General features: G+C 31.6%; 1 pseudogene across 1 annotated transcript; it reads right to left on the reverse strand.

Annotated features, from left to right (window-relative positions):
- Positions 1-284: 284 nt before the first annotated feature.
- LOC145188093 (dimethylglycine dehydrogenase, mitochondrial-like) lies at positions 285-17,586 on the reverse strand (annotated as a pseudogene). Its single transcript, XR_016453467.1, has 15 exons — positions 16,030-17,586; positions 15,771-15,924; positions 9,193-9,292; positions 8,196-8,385; positions 7,705-7,884; positions 4,723-4,948; positions 4,161-4,399; positions 2,596-2,807; positions 2,249-2,506; positions 2,026-2,156; positions 1,502-1,716; positions 1,206-1,363; positions 1,073-1,132; positions 829-960; positions 285-746 (listed from the first exon to the last, which is right to left on the reverse strand). The product of XR_016453467.1 is annotated as a dimethylglycine dehydrogenase, mitochondrial-like (transcript).
- Between the last annotated feature and the right edge of the window lie 3,377 nt (positions 17,587-20,963).

Here is a 20,963-nt window from a genome sequence, read left to right on the forward strand (position 1 = left end):
TGTTTCAAGAAGGGATCTTATTGAGCAAAAAGAACGAAATGGTTTCCAAATGCGGGAATAGAAACAAATTTCTTCTTTCGAAATTTGACACTGGCGACTAGGCATAAACTTTTACTTTCTTTCTTTTATGACGTCAGAGCGCACGATGACAGTAATTTTGTAACGGTTTTTATGTTTTTGATTTGTATTTCATGGCTGATGATTGCCGTTAGACATGAAACGTCATATACACATATATACATTTTTAGAAAGTAAAACTTCTTATCAAATGATAAAAAGGAAAAAAAATCTGAATGATATTTATTTCATATTTACAACAAATGTGTACTATAAAAACTTTACGCTAAAAATATAAACAGAAAATTAAATTCGTTATAAAAAATAGATTTACTTTAACTTGACAAATGGGAAAATTTTTCATCACTACATTTAAAAATATTGACGTCAATAACACAGCGAAACACAATAATTGCATTTTCGTTCTAAAGCCGTTTATACCACAGAAAACATGTTTAAACTTAGATAAACTTCATCGCAGTGTCTGCAACCGATGCCTTCTGTTTCCTAGCGCGAGCCGCTTCTATTTTAACAAGAGGCTCAGACACTACGGTAGCTAAGTATTTGTCTCCTAACATTTCGATATAAACTTGATTACCCGGTTCACTAATATAGTATGGTAGGTAGCCATAAGCAATACTTTTTTCAACCGTATAGCCATAACAACCGGATGTGGTGTTTCCAATCACCTAGTTGAATGAAACTCATAAATACATTCAGTTTAGTTTATTAAAAACAAACTTGACTAAAAAAAACTTTTATGTTGAATACCTCGTCACCTAACCAAATCGCCTGGTCACCTTCTGGATCAATTTTATCTGTTTGAACAATCATACAAACTAAGCGTTTCTTTTGGATAGTTCTCTTTTGCGAAAACAATGCATCGCGTCCGAGAAAGTCACCCTTGGAAATGTAGATACCGTTTTTAACACCAAAAAAAGAAAAAAAAAAAAAAAGAAAAAAAAAAAAAAGATAAAACTACAAAGAATTTTAAGATATGAAATCCAAACCGAACCTTGTCTAGTTTGATGAAAAAATCTAAACCAGCTTCATATGGTCCAACATTCATGTTCATCTAAAGAAATTTACAATCTTTTAAAATAAACTATAACTTAGCCTGTAAATTGTTATAGTAAAATTTACAATACCTCCGATCCCCACAACCTAAAGCCTTTCTCAATTCTCATAGAATTAATTGCGTACGCACCAATATGGCCAACATTTAAATCTTGCCCGGCTGCAAGCAGTTTTTTGTATAAGGCCAGAGCCTGGGAGTTTTCGACGTAGAACTCCCAACCTAGCTCCCCTGTGATACAAACAAATTAGAAGAGCTATGAAAATAATTTTTTACATTTGACAAAGTTTATTTTCAAATGAAAAAGTTTTCTCAGTTTCGTTCCAAAAAAAACCTAACAAAAAAAAATTTTACGAAAGAAAAATTTACCAGTGTAAGAAACTCTTAGAGCTAATACAGACACCCCATCAATGTTCAACTCTTTGTTTTGCATGAAGCCGAATGCTTTATCAGACACATCAGCGGAGGTAAGTTTTTGTAAAAGAGCTCGTGACTTTGGTCCATTTATTGAAATTGCAGAAACTTGGTCCGTTTTATTTAAGATTTGAATGTCTTCATAATTCCGTGCATGATCTATAAGCCACCTAGTCATACAATTAAAAATTATAACTTACTTATAGAAGATATGTTTTTTCAGGTGATGATGTACAAGAGAACTCTTATATGAACTCACTGAAAGTGATATGAACTATAACTGACTTTTATAACTAAGCTAACTTCTGTTTTCAAGTCAAAAAACCTTTACTAAGTATATAAACAAATTTTCTTTTACTTTATAAAAAGATTTCATTTAAAATATTAAAAAATTGATTTTCATATAATTTAAATTAGAAGAGTAAATAACTTATCATATTCAATTTGAATTTACAAAATATGAAATCAAATAAAGAAACCTTAGATCATGATACTCTGATCCACCTCCTGTAATCACAAGGTAATGGTCTGGAGCTAATGCAGATACAGTGACTTCAGCATAAACCATTCCCGTTTTTGAAAGCATATGACTTACATTAGTTCGCCCAACCTAAATAGATATCTAGCATGAAAAAAAATTTATTAATGAAAAACAGAAATTGAAACAAATTGTTTTTGATCAATAATTAACGTATGTCTTACCGGGGGCAATTTATTGGCAACCATATAATCTAGAAACTTAGAAGCACCTTTTCCTATGACATGAAACTTTCCAAAAGCAGAAATGTCTGCAATGCTAACATTATTTAAAACATTTTGAACTTCACGCCTCACTGGATCAAACCAATTCGTACGATAGTAACTTGGTTTATAACCAGTATCGTCACCTTCTTGAGCATACCATTTTGGAACTTCCCATCCACTAGAGAAAGTGTATTGAGCACCACTTTCCTTAAGAATCTAGATGTCATTGTTTGTTTAGAAAACTTAGTGAAAAAACATCAACATAAAAATTAAGCTGCATTAAAATTAATCACAAACTAACTTACTTCATACAATGGTGATACTCGCATAGGTCTTCCACCTAATCTTTCTTCCTTAGGAAAGTATTGCAAAGTGTTAAGACCATAGCTTTCTCTAGCTTTTTTGAGTACATAGTCTTTAGTTGTCCACTTTCCATAACGACCTGGATCTAGCTCATTTAGCTCTTTTGGTGGCTCATTGTTTTGAATCCAATCTGCTAAAAACTTTCCAACACCACCTTTAAATATTTTTAGTATATAATCAAATCTGAACATTTGATAAAAGTTATTAAACTTATATGCATCTCTTGTTGATTAAACTTACATAAATCTCTTGATATTGTAAGGAGGGAAGATGAAGAAAATTTTAAACATTATCTTTAAGTTTTACCCAACTCAAACATGCTACATTCGAACAAGGAAAAGAGCAAGTCAACCAAAAACACCAGGTGGACACACATGTCTAATGACATAAAAAATAAATGAGTCCCACCATTAATGATTAAAACTGTTTTTGCAAACACGACTTGAAACACAATGATATGATTTTAATTAGTAAAGTTCTAGAAAGTCCTGTAGCCACTCTGATATAAAGACTAATAAAAAGAAAACTAGTAAAAGTTGTTTTAAAGAATACCATGACTCAGCAGTTGAAACTAAAGTATTGAAAGAACTTGATGAAAAAAGAAATCTATTGTCTGGACGAGAATTCAAAATAACATCTGCGGACTGATAGAAAAGGAACAGTTGAAAAAAAAATCTGACACATTTTTTTTGGGGAGATTTTTTTTTACACCCTCTCTTTGAAGAGATGTTTTCGGGAAGATTTTGATGAAGAGTTTTAAAGAGAGTTTTGAAGATGTATTAAGAAAGAGTTATGAAAGATTTTAAAAATGATTTTAAGAGAGAGAAAAAGTTTTAAGAGATTTTAAGAGATTATATGAGAAAAGAATTTTAAAGAACTTTAAGAGATTTTGAAATAGGATTTTATGAGAAAAAGATTTTTGAAGATTTAAAGAAAATTTAATGAAAAGAATTTATGGACAATTTAAAGAGGAACTTATGAGAAGGATTTGGTAAGGAAATGTATTTGAGTAACTTTCAATTTGCGTTATTATAAGTATTAATGTATTGTTATTTGTATGAGTTAAAATTAAGAGAATATATATATTGATGAGAAATAATTGAGAATATTTATTAAGAAAAATAAGTAATAGAAGAAAAATCAGTCGTAAGTATTTTTATTTTTGTTTGCATTTTTGTTTGCATTATTAATAATATTTTTATAATTGCTTTATGAGTTAAAAATTGTTATCAAAAAGTCTGATGCTCCTATCGCGCTAAAGTCACCATAGTCACATTTAATCATCACATCTTTGACATAAAAATGAATATTAATAAAATCCACCGCCCTCACAATATGGTCCTTTTTTAAGAGACTTTTTATGAAAAAACTTGGCTCAAATGATGTTTAAACCCCTATGCTTATCAGTTTTATAAATGAGAAAAGAAATTTTGTTGAAGTCAATAAAAAATCTATCTATTGTTCTGCACAAAAAAAAACTATCTAGAAAATAAAAAAGCAGACTTACCAGCATGAATGATACCATAACCAAATCCTATAGCACACCAGTAGTTTGGAACTTCAGGAAATGGTCCAACCATTGGAAGAATATCAGGAGTGTATGTTATTGGACCTGCTACAACACTTACAATATCTGCAGATGCAATGCAAGGAAATCGCTCCATTGAAGCCTGCAAATGAGGCATAATTCTCTCTAGGTCACTACTAAATAATTCTTTGCCAAATCCAGGAGTTACACCATCCCACCTAACAAAAAATTTTATAAATAGTAGCTAAAACTACAATAAATATAAAAAAATCAATTTTTTTAAAATTTATAAAAAAATAATTATAAAACAACAATAATATATGCTACACAAAATATGAAAGACTTGAAAGTTGCAAAAGAGAACAGTTCATTAATTTTGAAAGCTTTTAAAATGCTCTAAAAAAACTGTAAGGTAAACGTTTAGTGCAATTTTATCATTATGTGTAACTATGCAACCACAATGCAGGTCATCATTATGCAACCACAATACAGGTTATCTTTATAAGCAAATCTGTTCAAATAATATTAAAACTGTAATTACCAATCAGTCTGCATCTTCATAGCATTTGAACTTTCATATGGTCCTATAAGCAAACCATTTTTTTCTTGTCGCAAATAGTAAGAATTCTCCAGATCCCGAAAAACAGGAATTTCAAACTTTGTATCAGCAACTTCAGGAATGGTATTTGTAACAACATATTGGTGATGGATAGGAATTAAAGGATGCTCAACACCAACCATTTTTCCTATTTCACGACCCCAAAAACCTATCAATTTAAAATGAACAAAAACTATTATTAAACTTTCTTTTGAATTCTGAAAAACTTTTTATATTAATTTTTTTCTCTTTACAAGATTGCAATTTTGACACCAATATATAGATATCAAAAAATAATTGAAATTTGCTAAAAATCACTGTAAAACTTCACAGTTATTGATAGTTGTTAAATATTTTGATTAAAGTTAAAACCTTTTACAATTTGTTTATTTTATTTTTTTAAATCATAGTTTTTAATAATTGTTTTTTATCATTCAAAAAATCATTCTTTTTTTAAATCTCTGTTACAGGGTAAAGTTTATAATGTTTAACAAGCCGTGGTGATATTCGAAATTTTCAACAACCGGTACGCTTAAAAAAAAGGTTTTAGATTATATATATTTACTTTTACACATATAATTATTTATTTACATGAAATAGAAACAATAATATTAAAATTCTAATTTAATAAGTTCCATATTATTTTTGGTTTTCGCAAGATGTAATGGGGGTTGCTTGTTTTACACGTGTATCACTTGCCAGATGATGTCCTTGTTGCAACCATAATTTAACAAATGGATTTTTATATAATTGGAAATTCAAATAATTCATATGAAAAGTTACGAAAAGCGACAGTGAGTTATATTTTAATATTGAAATTAGTCTTTTGTACCACACACAAAATATAATTGTGCAAAATACATATCACATTATTAATTTATAACTTTATATCAACCAGTACGGAAAACTTTGAAAATTTCAACCACCAGTACGGCCTTACCGGTCTGTACCGGCTGAATATCACCATTGTTAACAAGTATAGTATTAATATTGTTTAGGTTTGATTAGATTGAAACAAAGAATAATCTTCAATCACACTTCTTACAATATTTTATATTTATCTAAATATAAAAACTTGTAACTTTACTGCATTTTAAACTGAAAGCTTCTTAGACTATTAAAAATTTAGTGCAACCTGCTACCATCATCAATTACAACCAACTATACATTTTAATTATAACCTGCTACAATTTCTTTAATTTCTGTTTTATTTTCCACCAATGTTTTTTCCATTTTTAATTATACTCATTCATATGTTAGTTAGTTACAGTTACGGAAAAAAGTATCCGGACAAACTATTTTTAGGTATAATTCTATGTTAAATAAAGGAAACCTCATACTGTTGTATATATTTTTGTAGCTCTCTACAAGCTCTATCTAAATGTACCATCAAACATTTACTACACTAAGTAGATGTCTTATTTGGTAAGAAAAACTAAAATGACTGTGGAAAAAAGTATCCGGACAGTTATTTTCTGCTAATTTTTGGTCAAGATTTTCAATAAAGTTAATGGCATAATATCTTATAAGTATCCTAGTAGCTTAGGATAATATAAGTAAAAATGATAAAAACCATAATTTCTATTTCTATAACATTTAGAACCCATTGACAACCGTTACCATGGTGAAAAGTAAAGAATTGACAGAAGTTGCTAGGAAAGAGATTGAAGTGCTCTCAAAAGAAGGAAAAACGGTTCGAGATATAGCTCAACAGCTTTGTATGCCCGAATCAACTGTTCAAGATACTCTGGGGAGAAATAAAAAGCATGGAGTACTCAAAAGTTTGCCAAGATCTGGACGAAAACAAAAAACAACTCCAAAGATTGATCGAAAAATCCTCACTTTGGTTGAGAATTCCGTGAGACCAAATGCAACAGATATTGTGAATCAACTCAGAGAACTCGAGTTAGTCAATATAAGTCCTTGAACTGTTAGAAATAGGCTGCATGAGTATGATTTACATGGTAGAGCACTTGCCAAAAAACCGCTATTTACCAAACGACATATTGCAAAGAGATTTGTGTTTGCAAAGAAGTATCAAAACTGGACCGTTGATGATTGGAAGAAGGTATTATGGTCAGACAAAACAAAAATATGCCTTAATGGTTCAGATGGTAGACGTTGGACATGGAGAAGACCAGGTGAGTTAATACAACAAAAGCATGTTAAACAGACAATATAGCATGACAAGTATGTCATGGCCTGGGGATGCTTCAGTTGGAATGGTGTTGGGCATATTCATGCTATAGAGGATACATTGACTTCCCCTAAGTATGTTAGAATACTTTCAAATTATATGCTACCATCTGCTCGAGAGTTATTCGATGGAGAATTCTTATTCCAGCAAGATGGTGACTCAAAACATACGGCAAAAAATACCAAAGCCTGGCTCAGAAGCAAAAATATCGAGGTGTTAGATTGGCCAGCACAAAGTCCAGACTTGAATCCTATAGAAAACCTATGGAAAGTAGTCAAGGAAGAAATTTGTAAGCTCATATTGACGAAAAAAGGCGATATCGAGGAAGCACTCAGAAAATGCTGGAATTCTATAGATATAACGAGGTATAAGAGTCTGGTTAAGTCAATGCCTAAGAGAATTGACGAAGTGTTAACTAATAAAGGAGGATGGACTAAATGTTAAAGAAATGAATTACAAAAGCAAAAAAAAAATTTTTGTCCGGATACTTTTTTCCACAGTCATTTTAGTTTTTCTTACCAAAAGAGACATCTACCTAGTATAGTAAATGTTTGATGGTACAATTAGATAGAGTTTGTCGAGAGCTACAAAAATATATATAACAGTATGATGTTTCCTTCATTTAACATAGAATTATACCTAAAAATAGTTTGTCCGGATACTTTTTTCCGTAACTGTAACCAGTAAACTGATGTGTGAAAATGCCAAAACAAAAATTTAAAAAAAACCTGCAGCATTGACTATTTTTTTGGCTGTAATGACTCCATTTGGTGTTTCAACATTCCAAAATCCATTGCTTCTCTGCTTTAAACCAGTAACAGGACTGTTTAAATATATTTCACCACCATTTTTTCGTGCACCTATAGCCAATGCTTGTGTTAATGAATAAGGATCAATATGTCCATCACCTGAGAGTAAACAAAATACTGTTTTTTGAAAGAAACTGTATTTTTTTAACCCTAGTAAAAGAACTATCTGTTATAATTACAAATGACAGCTTAAACTTTTGAATGACTTAACAGCTTAAACTTTTTTGTCTATAACTTTTTTGTTATAACTTTATAAACTTGCTGGATGTTAGAATTTAACTTACAAAGCAATTTTAAAATCTTTTGAAATTTTTATACAAAAAACTCTCAAAGAAAACTATTAATTACAAACAAAATAATTATATTTTGCCTAAATTAGTTTCCGGTGGCTAGGTGAATAAAATATATACCTGGGGTGAATAATCCTCCAAGTACTCCATCCATGTTCATATAGGGAGCAGATCTATGAACCTCTTCTGGGTTTAAAATCCACATATGAGCATCATGAACTCGTTGACGTGATAATGTATATTGGGCTTCCTTTAATCTACTCTCAGTAGTGAGGAGACGCAAACTACCTGGTCTGTGAAAACCAACCCCCTTTTAAAAAAAAATTAATTTCCAAAATTGCAATAGTGTACTACTTGAGTAATGACAATAAAAAACTTCCCTGTAGTGGAACTCAAATATTGTCATGAACTGAAAAACAACTTTCAGTAGCATAAAATGTATCAAATGAATTTTGTTAACTAAACTTCATAAAATAATCAATATTTTGCTCCATAATGCACTGGTTTCCTAAAATTATTATTGTGAAATACTCTACTTAAGTATATGCTTGAGAATATTACTTCCATTTATGAGATTTTAATTGCAACTTTAGTAGATATTAAACAATCTCAAAAAGTTTACATTAATTCATAATTCCAAAAAGATAGATAACTGCTCCCTTTCAGAGATTATCCAAACTGGTATTTATATTGGAAACCAAACAAGGATAATGTCAGTTAGTAAATGGGTAGCAGATATTAGGTCTTTGAAATAAGTAATACCTGAACAGATAACCAATAATATTATACTAACCCAATATATTTAATACTAATATACGAAACCAATGAAATTCAGCTCCTCATTTGTTATTAATTTTTGTTGCTGTCCTAATTAGTTATTCTGTGCATTTTCAAGAAAGTCATAATGAAATTACAAAATGGTACTTATTCAAATATTATGAAAACTTGATCATTTTTGTGGATCCCTAAAGAAAGATTGCTTATATGCTTTACATAATGCTTTTTATTTCATTATCTTTGAAGATTTATAATAATGATTTTGTGGGAAAAGTTTTTTTTTATTTTAAATTTGGTGAAATATTTTTTTCCTAAGGTAACAAAATGATTTATTGTTTACTTGTCCTGTCTCTTTTTCCAGCTGAGCATATAGATTTAAACTATACCAGTGAAGATGTTTTAGATTTGGGAGTAGGATGGTAAGCAGTCACCAGACCTGCCTAAATATCAATAAAATAAAAAATATATAGCTATTATAATATTATATATAATCTCAATTAAGAGAAAACACTTAAGAACATTGTCTTTCAGATACTTTAGAAGACTACATACATACATACATACATACATACATACATACATACATACATACATACATACATACATACATACATACATACATACATACATACATACATACATACATACATTTATTATTATCATTATTATTATTATTATTATTATTATTATTATTATTATTATTATTATTATTCATCATCATCATATCATCATCATCATCATCATCATCATCATCATCATCATCATCATCATCATCATCATCATCATCATCATCATCATCATCATCATCATCATCATCATCATCATCATCATCATCATCATCATCATCATCATCATCATCATCATCATCATCATCATCATTATCATCATCATCATCATCATCGTCATCGTCATCGTCATCGTCATCGTCATCGTCATCATCACCATCATTATTATTATAATTATTAGTATTATTATTATTATCATTATTATTATTATTATTATTATCATTATTATTATTATTATTATTATTATTATTATTATTATTATTATTATTCATCATCATCATCATCATCATCATCATCATCATCATCATCATCATCATCATCATCATCATCATCATCATCATCATCATCATCATCATCATCATCATCATCATCATCATCATCATCATCATCATCATCATCATCATCATCATCATCATCATCATCATCATCATCATCATCATCATCATCATCATCATCATCATCATCATCATCATCATCATCATCATCATCATCATCATCATCATCATCATCATCATCATCATCATTATTATTATTATTATTATTATTATAACAATTATTACTAAATAATTAGTTAGGTTTATTTAACATAACTTAGAGTTTAATGCAATAGCAATCATCAGATGTTGTAAGCTGTGGAAAACATAATGACAAAAAAGAAACAAAAAAATGCTATGGAGTGTCTACTATGATAACATTAAAGTTTTTTATTAGAAATTTAATTTCAAGGAGGCACTTTGACATTAGCTCATTTCAAATTCAAAAAAATTGTAAACTTTCTCAATATCACTCTTAATCTTCCTAACAACACCTTTCAACCTACAGAAACTTAGAGAAAACTTACAGAAAACCAGGAGATATCCCTTTACATATTCATATTAATTCCAATCATCCAACAAATATCATTAAACTGATGCCAAAAATGATTTCTAATCACATTTGTAACATATCTTCAAGCAAAGAAGTTTTTGATAAAGCCGCACTATTTTATAATTCTCTCAATTCTTGCAGATTTAAAGATAAAATTGTCTTCACTAAAAATACCCAGAAATGTAACTTAAGGTCTAAAAACATAACATTATTTGGTTTAACTCTCTGAATTCACTCAACGTTACAACAAACATAGGAAAGATGTTTTTAGGTTTAAATGTTTAATACTTCCGTAAAGGTCACAAATTTCATAAGCTTTTTAACTGGAACAATCTAAAGGTTATTTATAGCTGCCTTCCAAGCATCAAGAAAATTATTACTGCTCATAATAAAAGTGTTCTATCTAATACTACTGGGTATAAATATCCATTTTGCAATTACCAGCAAACCGCTTTATGTCTACTAAAAGGAAAATGCCTTAGAAGAAACCTTATTCATCAACAGGAAAAGGGACATTATTACATCAGACTTACCAAGAAAACCTTTAAAGATAGATGTACAAATATAAATACAGATACAAATATAAATTAAATATAAGTACAGATATAAATATAAATTCTTATTCATATATTCATACAGTTCTTTTCTTTATGAAACTAAAGCCAACTACATTTAACTTTCAAAATTGTTATAGGAATGTAAAAATAAGGGTTTAGAGCATATCTTTATATGGAATAAACCTGGTAGTAAGTATTGTATATTAGTAAATATTGTATATTGAAAAATACCACATTATCATGTCGCAGCTGAACTTACTCAATAAATGAAGCGAGTTAATGTCAAAATTCCATCACCAAAATAAGTTTCAAATAAAAAACTTTAATGTCATCATAGCAGAATTCCATAGCATTTTTTTTTGTATACTTTTGCTGTTATATAAGTTTTTTGTGTATTTTTCTAAGTTATGTAAAAAAAACTAATTATTAAGTTTGTACTACAATAATGATATATTTGCTCTACTTATAATACACTGCATTAAGCACTCTAACTGGAAATATTAACATAGTTTTTACACTACACACACACACACACACACACACACACACACACACACACACACACACACACACACATATATATATATATATATATATTAGGGCTTCCCAGCCGCCCCACAAAACTCAAAATTTGAGCTGTTCAAGTTTTTGGAAAGACGTTTGGGCCTAAAAACAACGGCTATTAATTTTTTTCTGCAATCTGATCACATATGAGTTAGCACAAGCAACATGAAGTTTGATACTGTGAAAAATATACATTTTTCGTAATAATATCTTATGAATATTTATTTTATCTTTGTTTAATATTGTTATTTAACTAACTTTGATTATTTTTCAGATTACTAATGATTAATATATAATATAAATGTATCATAATGGAAACTAGAAAAAATGATCGATATATAAAAATGATATTAGTGACCACTCCTGGTATGATCGACAAGGAAATCAAGGGACATAAACTACCAACAAAGAAGCAAGTAATTCTTTGCCTGCTTGCAAACCTTAAGGGTTTAAACTTTAATGATGCATTATCTCTTACAATTGATGTCCTGAAGCATTATTTGAAGTCAAATATCCCTCCAATAAGTGGAAGAAATAATATTGACAAAATAATTAAAGAAGAACATAATGAATTTATGAAGTTAATGAAATACAATGAAAATCGAAGACATTTGGATAATCCAGGAATCAAGAAATTTATGTCAACATTAGATGCTACCATGAAATTTTATAAGAAATCTGTTCTCCAAGATATGGAAGTTTAAAAACGACATAAAACAACAAAGGAAAAAGAATCCATCGATGCAGACATTGCTTTCATGCAAAGCATGATAACTGATAGGAAAGCATCTTATTCAGGAAATGACAAAGCCAATTCAAAAGTTGTTGAGAAAAGGCAGAAAAGAACCTTTGATAAAGCTTTTCCCAAAAGAGACCATTCAATAATGTTCAAAGAAACTGATGAGTTTGAGTTAGCCAGTAGTTCTTGTGATGAATCGGTTGGGGGGACTGCTGGACCCAGCTCGGCCTGCTCTGAAATTGAAAGAACTAGACCGCCCTGGTGTGCATGCAGCAGACATGTAGGAGAAGTCATACTTAGCGACTGTTGGGATTTATTAAATTTAGAGGCTTCATCTGGTCCAAGCATTCAATTTTTTAAAAGGTAAGCCTAATGCTTTAACAATATCATTGAAAAAAAAGATTTTTTTAATTGATTAAATAGACTTGCTTTAATAGTGATAATGATTATAAATTGTTGCAGATTTAAAAGCCACTACTTACAACTTCCACCAGTTAATAAAGCAAACTTTTACTATCCTAAACTTCCTAGAGCAACTGAAAAGGAACAAGAAAGCTTAACAAATTGCTTCCGTGAATTCCTAGCGTTAGATTTCACTCGAGGGGATTACCAAGAACTTATTGAACTCAGCCTGTTATTAGTTACAAAAGGACCCAAACCTCAGAAGTTTAGCATAAAGCACCCTGGAGCTTTGCACAAAGCAAGATGGATGGCAAAACTTCTGTACACTATGAAAATATTGTTGTCCGGAAAGATAATTGAGCAGTTTCCCAATTCAGAAGTTGCAACCAAAAATCAAATCAAGTAATTAGAACGTTTCTGTATGTTTGCTGTAAGTGCCTACATGCAATGGTGGATTAAATGCCCACTTGCAGATGATACCCCAGTCAAAGATTTGATTTTAGTCAAAAACTGAAACAGTTTGCATACCTTGATTCTATAATTGCAAAGACAAAGAGAGTATGAGGCTCCGGCTCCTCCAATTTGAAAGTGCCGGAAGTACTACAGATCGTGTAGGAGCATTCTTCGAAAAGCCTAACTTTAAACCAATTTCAGAGGAAAATAAGTCACTGAGTGATTTGATTGGCCCTGGATCAATGAGGCTTTTCAATATTGTGAATGCTCCCTATGAGTTTCTTCAAACACCAGCCAATGAATGGACAAAACTGGGCAACTTTCTTGAACTGAAGACAATTGTTCAAAGTCTTCAAGTAGTCAACGAAGCTGCTGAAAGAGGAGTAAACTTATGTCATGATTTCTTGGGTGTAACAATGGACGAAGAAAGGTTTCAAGATGTACTCCAAGTAGTTGAGAGTTTGCGAAAAAAAGTTCCAGATAAGCAGAAACTATCATCTTGTTCTCAAGAGAAGTCGCAGTTCCTAGCACTGGATGATGATTGATGATTAAATACATAAATGAGGTTTCGATTTTTATAATAAACAATTAACATTGTACCAATATTACATTACTCAATGGAAAATATTGCATTTTTCATCCTTTAGTTTGTATTTGTCTAAAAAGATGAAAATTCAATAATATAACCTAATCTTCAATTTGATTGCGCTGGCTCAACTTTTTGAAAATCATAAAAACACATATATTTTCGGTGTAGATATGATGAAACACAGTTGCAAAATTTTGAACAGCGATTTTGCAAAAAGTTGGGGCGGCTGGGACGCCCTAATATATATGTAGTGTAGTATATGTATATATATATATATATATATATATATATATATATATATATATATATATATATATATATATATACATATACACTGCAGGCCAAAAGTTTCCGGACGCTTGACATTATTTACAAAAAGCTAAAATCTATCCTGTATCATTAAATTAATCAATAATATTATTTATAATACTTAAACTTACTAATTTTAAGTGTTTATGTAAGTTTGAGGTCAGTAATTGGGTATTACTGACCTCAAACTTACATAAATAAGTTTGTTTTTTTTAATTTTTTATTTAAACTTGATATATAGTGTTACATTACTCTTAAGAGTTTGGTCTTGTTAAAGTTATTTGTTGAAACATGAAGTAAATATTTATAATATAATGATAGCCAACTAAAATGATTAACAATGTTTAGTTTTGTATTTTCCATTTGGTATTCATGACGGTTGCATTAAAAAATCTTCAAAAAAATTTTAAAATTTTATAATTCAACTATTTAATTAAAAATAAGGGTAAAAAACCTTCTTTAATGGTTGCAAAACGTTCTAAAATAATGACATTACATAAAGAAAGTTATTCAGTTCATAAAATTTGCAAAAAATTAAAAGTTGCCAGAAGTACTATACAAGATACCATCAAATGATGGAAAGAAACAGGCATTTTTGAAGACAAAAAAAGATCTGGTAAACCACAGAAGACGACGAAAGCAGAAGATAATAGTATAATATTGATGAGTAAAAGAAATCGAAGGCTGTAAACCTTCGATTTCTTTTACTCATCTTACTGAAGTTGGAAACAACTTCAGGCTTTAATAGGAATCATTCAAAATGTAATTCAATAACCACTACGAAACAACGTCTTAGACAAGCAGGACTTTCTGGCTGTATAGCGGTCAGGAAACCGTTGCTACGGATTGGAAATAAAAAGAAAAGGTTACAATGGGCTATAGACCACCAAAATTGGACAGAAGAAGACTGGGGAAAAGTTCTATGGACCAATGAGTCCAAACTTGAACTGTTTGGGCAAAGACAGAATTTACATCGGAAGAACAACAAAAGAAAAAATGATCCCAGAGTGTTTAGTGCCAACAATCAAGCATGATGGTGGGTCAGTTATGGTATGGGGATGTTATTCTTCAGCTGGTGTAGGTGACCTAGTTAAAATTGAGGGTATTATGAAAAAAGAATAATATAAAAGAATTCTAGAAAACAATGCTATACCTTCTGGCTTAAGAACTATTGGTCGTGGTTTTGTTTTTATGCAGGACAATGACCCTAAACACACCTCAAAATTATGTAAGAACTATATAAAGGAACAAGAGAATAATGGTGTCCTCAAAAACATGACCTGGCCGGCCCAATCACCAGATTTAAACCCAATAGAGTTACTGTGGGAAGAATCGGACAGAAAGGTCAGACAAAAATGCCCAATATCCATGTATGTATGTATGTATGTATGTATGTATGTATGTATGTATGTATGTATGTATGTATGTATGTATGTATGTATGTATGTATGTATGTATGTATGTATGTATGTATGTATGTATGTATGTATGTATGTATGTATGTATGTATGTATGTATGTATGTATGTATGTATGTATGTATGTATTGTAACCTATTTTATCATTAATGTAGCCATTATTAATAAAAATAAAAATTTTAATAATTTAAATATTGTTTGATATGCATAAATTTAGAAAATTTTTAAAAACTTACTGCATGCCAAGTAGAACCAGCTGTCAATTCTGTTTTTTCCAACAAGATCACATCTTTCATTCCTTGTTTTGCTAAATGATAGAGGATGCTTGTACCAACAACCCCTCCCCCAATAATAGCTACCTCAACATTTTCTTTGATCTTCTGCTTGCCACTTAAAATGTTTGAAAAACAAACATTATTAACAAGTAATAAAGATTCCATTAAAAATACAAAAAGGATTTCTTAGAAATATTTGTAAAAGTTGAATATAACTAACCATGCTTTTTTCTCAGAATTTTGTGATAAGACTGTTGATGCCCAGTTCCGGAAATGACTTTTTTGAAATAGACATGACCACTTATTTTTGTTACAATATATCATAGACATTTTAACACAAATGGCTGTTATAACAAAAGTAATGATGCAAGCATATAATATTTTGAAATCAATATTTTATAAGATCATATAGTTAAACATTTTTAAAAATTGCATTAAACAAGTTTCTTTGTGTTTAACATGGTTTTTATATAAAACTGACTAAAAGCTAGATCATAAATTCAGAATTTAAATTAAAAAATCACAGTATAAAAGAAAGGTGAAATAATTTAAAACATATTAACTCTCAGTTTATTCACACTTAATGATTATTTACAATGATTTTCAATAAAAACTTCTGTTACTGAAAGATAATATACTTAGTTACCTTTTTCTTTTCTTTCTTTCATAAATACATAAACTTTGTTTAATGTTTGTATTGAAAAAAAATAATTATTGTAATAAGACAACTTGATTAGAAAGTGCATATTGATGCTTGATTAGGAATTTATAATAAAGAGTTTAATGTTAATACATCAGTATCTATTTAGTTATTACGGAAAGTTTTTTAAGAATAGACAAACCCAAACATTCCACCCAAGACTAATGTAAACTAATTTTATGTTTTCAAGAAGAGAACAAAAATTACAGGGGTATAGAGAGGATTTTATGATTCTATAAAACAATTGATATTAATAGTTCTAATCAATTTAATTATTTTAAGCCAATGCAGTTTGAGAGAAGACTTGAAAGACAACAAAGGCTGATGATCATCAATTTGCAAAAGGAGACTCCCAGGCAAAATATCTCATAGAACAACAAAGCTGAATTTTTGATGTTTGTAAGTAATGTAACAGCTTATTTCCACCATTCAATTAGCAAGTCAATAGAGTAAAACATGCAAAAAACTGTGAAACATGAAAGCAGTGAATTTACTGTTTGGGAATATTTGTCCTGGAATGGTGTAGATCCAGTAAACTGAATGGAAAGAATTATTAATAAATATAGCTCAGAATCATATTAAAAAACCTAATTTCACTATGTTTTGAAGACAAATAGTCTATTGCAACAAAATAACAATCAAAAACATACTTCCAAAGTAACTAGGGAACGATTTGGTGCTAATTTAGTGAAGACACTGGTTTTCCTGCAAACCTTTTAGATTGGAAGAAACCAATAGAAGAGTTGTGGAAAATTTTCAATGATCCAATGAAAGTTAGAAAGTGAAATTATAAGATGATTTTTGGAAATCGATTGAAAGGGCTTTTATATGTACTGTATGTTAATAGGAGTTTCTAGAGGTGTAAAATCCAGGTTTAAAAATTAAATCAATACACAAAGCAGGTACTAATAAAAAAAAAAAAAAAAAAAAAAAAAACACTTTCCGTCAAAATTTTAAGCTTTAGGTTATAAATATAAAATCCTGACACTCCTAATGATTAAAAAATATTAGGCATGATTGCATTAACGGCTCCTTATGTAAACAAACTTTTCATCCCTATAACACGCGGTGAAAAACGAAAGTTCATGAATCGAAAAGTGAGAAACATTGTTTTCAAGCATGACTTCTTAGATTGTATTTAAGATAGAATTGAGCTGTTGCCACAGTAACAATTAGACCAGTTCTCAATATGATCATTGTTCACAAAAGTTAACTGCGATGCAGAGGTGTGCAGTTTGGTTAACTGGTTATCTTTAACCGACAAAATGACCGAGAAAGTCTTAACTGGTTAACCTCAAAAATGATCGTAGTTAACCAAGTTAACTGCTTTAACCCCTATGTATGCAGTTAACCGGTTAAAGGTATATGCGCACGGATAAATAAATGAAATGCTTGTAATTTAAAAATAATAACGCATTTTTAACCCCGAATTCTTGTTTAGATTTATTCATTCTGAACTTATATCATGAAAGAAACCAAAAGAAAAACTGTTTTCCATCAATATGCAAACATAAAAAGCAAAACGAGAATTGTTAGGCACTTAAAGGAGAAATTGGCAGGAAAGGTTTATGAAGTTGTTGGTCAGTTACAGTTATCCAATTATTATTATTTACAACGTTTAAAATATCTTACCATCATTTCGCGCTGGACTTGATTCGGTGATTGTAGCGGAAGTTGCCTTGGACAAAGGTCATCATATTGACTAATTCGGGTGCAAGTTGTGAACGTTGTGCCGAAACCTTGTTTCCGGCGGAACTGAAAACTCTTTCTGACGGTGCCGAGGTGGCCACGAAGGATATCACAATTTTGGCAATTTGAATAAGCCTCGGGAATGCTGATTCGTGTTCTTTCCACCAAGTCAGGAGATCCAATCTCTCTGCTTCTTCTTTCGTGGGATTTGACAGGGCAAGGTAGCTGTTGATTTCGTGGGTGATGTCTCGATCGGTAGCAGAGTCTTGTGCATCTGAGCGAGGTCTCTTTGCGTGACGTTTCGTGAAAAAAGAGCTGTACCCGGTCTTCTCTTTTGATTTTGCTGCACTAGTTTAAGGGACAGGCAAGCGTTCTTCAGTTGAATCTGATGAATGACTGGAGGATCCATCTTGTTGTAATTTGAAAACAGCATTGAAATGATCAATTGCCTCCATAAATTCTGGAAGGGTGCCAATAACGGATGGATCTCCCTTCAAACGGTAATCCAAAGCAGATGCCAGTTTGAAAATCAGATTTTGAGGGAACCGTCGATGAAGGGCAGAGGAAACTTTCGACTTCAGTTCTTCTAAACCAAAGCCTTCTTCGGTACGATTCGGATCGTCCATTGGAAGCCCCAAGTATCCAACTTCTTGGTCGTGATCAAAACCGCTTTGTTCCACGATGTCATCATCTTCAACATTCAGCTGGGAACGATCATTGCGCTGGGTTCGCTCTGCAGGCCGGCATACTTGAATCAATTCGTCAACAGCTGGGGTTACTAGCGATAGCGTTGGGTAATTTTCACCTTGCAAAGCGTCGGTAGCGGCTTTGAATGGTTCGAGAAATTCGAGAATCTGAAGAATGCCTTGCTTCTCTCTCTTCGTAAACATAAGATCTTGAAAGTTGGTTCCCATCAAGAGTTCATCAAGAACGACAAAATTCTCTTTCACGGATTGTAGCATAATGTAGAAAGAATTCCATTGAGTGGGGCAGGGCAGCTTCAACGAATTAGCCTTGCGAGGCTCACCTGGAATTAAAATTTAAATAACTAGGTTTCAGTCTTGAAACTAGCAATGAAAAAATGATATTTATTACATACCCGTCTTTGAAAGGTTCACTTTATCGTCCACCAATTCGTAGTAATCGTGATCCTCCACCAAAATCCCGGACGTATCTCGCTCCGGTTCGTCATCGTAATTGCCTTCTTCGCCAAGCAAAGCTCGTTGCTCCGACCGGATGGCCCACGCTTTCTTCTCTCGAGCCAGAATTTCCTTCTGCTTCTTTTAAACATCACATTTCCGATACTTGAAGTGTTGTATCTCCTTCTTACTTTTCTTGATTAATCCGTCGAAACTTTTCACCTTCTCTATTCCATCCGCCATGAGGCACAAGTTGATGTTGTGTCCGAAACAAGTGAAATGGACGACCTCCATTAGGTTCAGCGCAGCCAGGACGTTTGCACCATTGTTGGACACCCAAGCTGACTTGTCCAAAGGAATCCCCCATTCTGTAGATAGTCTTCTTAGTTCAGCAGCAATATTCATCGCGGTATGTATTTCAGAAAATTGCTTGGCCGCCAAAACAAAGCTGCATTGCTTCCAGTTTGCATCAATAAAATGTACAGTAAGCCCAACATAGTAGAGTCGCCGATAATTATTGACCCACATATCAGTAGTGAGACAGTAAAATTGAGCTTGTTTCAGGTCTTCTTTTACCATTTGATGCAGCTGCTCGTACTGCTCGGGGATCAGGCTTCGAGTGAAAGTGGTTCGATGAAGAAGTTGATAGCGAGATTCGAATTCTGACAGCATGTTCTTGAATCCCGGTCCCTCCACGACATTTGGAGGAACGCCATCCCAAGTGATGAAATTGCGGATTGCATGGTCCAGCACTTTCTGACGATTGGGTTGTAAATGTTTCGCCCGTCCGCTCACAAACATTCGATCCACTGCGGCCTGATCCGGTGGGCCTTTCTTCAACTCGTTGGGATGCAAGTGATTCATGTGGTACATGAGGGTCGACGTGCCTGATGAAGATGCAAGTTTGTGTTCTTTATTCTAGTTTCATATGATCCATCCTTCCTGTTCGTGGAAGTGGTTCCATACTTCAGCCTTTTTTGCTCTCTTTCGAAACTTCCTTTCTTCTTTTTGTTTGGCACAAGAGTTGTCAGTGACCGTAACCTGATCTTGTGTGGTTTCGTTTTCAGAGTTGTTTTCCTTATTTGAGTTGTGTTGGTGGTCTACTTCTTCAGTCTCAAAATGAATATCACCATCCATAGCCTCGCTCTCTGAAGCCATTTGAATCATAGAAATTTAACCTGTGAAAACAATGAAAAGTATAACTATTAAATTACAAGCAAGACGAAAGATCACCAACAGTTTGTTTATCTTACAGTGGATTCCTTGAATATCATAGAGAAAAGTCTTTCGTATTCAGGACTGTCATTCAGCAATACATACATAAGTTTTCACATCATAAAAGGCCTTAAAATCTCATTAAATTAAAACACTCATACTACAATTGAATGTGATTAAAATACCTGTTCTGTGTGTTATTCAGCACATTTGTTATAAAAACACTCCTCAATTACTCAACAATAATTTAACGAGCACGCCGCTTTAACAGTTTTCCTAGTTTTTCCTCAAAATACGTCTGCTAAAAAAGCGGTTAACCGCGTTAACCGCATTAACTGGGATATTTTTGTTGTTATATCGATAACGTAGTTAAAGTAGTTAACTGCAGTTAACCCGGTTAATTTTGGACCC

This window comes from Hydra viridissima, unplaced genomic scaffold (assembly GCF_058129835.1).
Source record: "Hydra viridissima isolate aposymbiotic clone 2 unplaced genomic scaffold, HvirCarnegie_v1 scaffold_1, whole genome shotgun sequence".
Taxonomy (NCBI): domain Eukaryota; kingdom Metazoa; phylum Cnidaria; class Hydrozoa; order Anthoathecata; family Hydridae; genus Hydra; species Hydra viridissima.